Source organism: Myotis davidii, unplaced genomic scaffold (genome assembly GCF_000327345.1).
Source record: "Myotis davidii unplaced genomic scaffold, ASM32734v1 scaffold133, whole genome shotgun sequence".
In the NCBI taxonomy this organism is placed as follows: domain Eukaryota; kingdom Metazoa; phylum Chordata; class Mammalia; order Chiroptera; family Vespertilionidae; genus Myotis; species Myotis davidii.
In genome coordinates, this window is record NW_006284732.1 from 29,848 (window position 1) to 31,905 (window position 2,058).

At 36.2% G+C, this 2,058-nt stretch overlaps 1 protein-coding gene across 1 annotated transcript in view; it reads right to left on the reverse strand.

Annotated features, from left to right (window-relative positions):
* TM9SF2 (transmembrane 9 superfamily member 2) overlaps nucleotides 1-2,058 on the reverse strand; it is a 56,056-nt gene that overhangs the window by 22,971 nt on the left and 31,027 nt on the right. The window lies entirely within an intron of this gene.

A 2,058-nucleotide genomic window follows, 5' to 3' on the forward strand; every position in this document is an offset into this window, starting at 1 on the left:
CCATCAGATGATGAGTAGATTGAAAAACAGTGGTACATCTACACAATGGAATACTATGCTATTGTAAAAAAAGAAGGAACTTTTACCATTTGCAACAGCATGGATGTACCTGGAGAGCATTATGCTAAGTGAAATAAGCCAGTTGGAGAAAGATAAATATCACATGATCTCACTCATTTGTAGAATATAATGAACAACATAAACTGATGAACAAAAATAGACCCAGAGACAGAGAAGCATTGAACAGACCATCAAATCTCAGAGGCAGGGGAGGGTTGGGAGGGAGGTGTAAGAAATCAACCAAAGGACTTGTATGCATGCATGCATATTGCATAACAAATAGACACAGACACTGGGGTGGTGGGGACTGGTACTGGGGGGTGGGAGTGGCCAGGGAGGGGTTGCTGGGGAGAAAAAGGGATATATGTAATACTTTAAACAATAAAAAAACAAAAAACAAAAATAATAACATCAATAAAAATATTTCCAATATGAAATAATCTCACTTTTTGTTGGTTTTTAAAGGTCCTCTTGGGTAAAAAAAAAACCTTGTAACATTCAAACATAAGACACAAGACAGAATCTAATCAGAGAATAAAATAGGGAAAAAAGATTTCATAGTACTATTAACTTTTTGAATACAAGCTGCTGAAAGACTTGATCAATCACTTGGGAAAATTCTGGCTCCTACCCTTATTCAGCTGGTTAGTTTTATTTGTTCTTCTCTATGTAACCCTCTCTACGAATAGACGACTTCTAACTTTAAGCTGGAACTCAGAAGTTATGACTTGTACAAAAAGTCAAGTAGCTTTCTAATCCCAGGAACAAGGAAAGTTCCTGGTATTTCCTCTGAGGTGCATATAACGAAGTACATGTCCATTCACACGTTCTGATCAGCACGGAGGGGGCAAGAGGAGAAATTCATGAGCAGCAGGAAAATAGGATAAGGTCAGATCTATCAGAATTTCAACTATATGCACTGCCCCGCCCCCCCCTCAGGACTAAGAAATGGACTGTTCTGAAGCCGAAAAGTTCATATTCAAGCTTTTAAGGGAAATGATCCCTACTGTTTTCTATCCTAGGTTCTCTGAAACTTTCCTTCCTCACAAGTTCACTTCCTAGCTAACCCCAACAAAGATCAGACAGTGGCAAAAGGCAGCTCCAACTAAAATTTTAAAGAAGAATTTTACCCTCAAGCATCTATTCTGCTCTAACTCCACCCTGGTTCTCTGGTAAGTCTAGTGCTTTCATACTACCTTGGCTGGTTCCAGGTATTTCATGACTTCTCCCATCCTACCCTCTTCAGTGTAATATACTTACTAACTGTAGCCCTACCCATAGCAGCTGCATCTCTTTACTAAATAAATACATATATTCTAGTTAATCTTCAAATTAGTCTTCAAACTGAACCTGGAGATGTAAGTCAGTAGTTCCCAAACATGTTCATGTGCCACACATTTCAAAGTGAAAATCCTCTTTGTAAAGCACTTATGCAGTAATATTTATTTTTTATTCCTTTTAAAAGGCCCTCTGGGGTGAAAAAGCCTTGTAACATTCAAACATGAGAGACAAAACAGAATTTAATCAAAGAATAAAATAGGGAATAAATAAATCATAAAAATTTAGAATTTTACTAACAGAAAATGACTTTAGTATTAAATATTTATATGCACTGAACATAAGAACAAATGTTCACTGAAAAAATTATTAAAAGGTCAGTGGTTCCTGAATTCTTCCAGTAACATTCATTTGTTACTGTTCATCATTAACAGGCAACAATGAAGGAAACATAAAAAAAAATAAATTCAAAATTTAGGAAATTTTATTCAAACTTTTTTCTCTTAAAATTAGAAAAACTGGAAGATCTTGGAAATAGGAGTATCAGAACCACTCCTGTGGCCAATCAATACCTCTAAATTAAGTCTATTTTTAAAAATTGATTGATCTAATCAACAAAAATTAAGTAAAATTCCTGAAGATTTTCAGGTGGCACAGGAGTAGATCCACCCCTCCCCGACCCCGCAGGAAGATCTTTCCTGAACACTGCTAGGGAAAGAG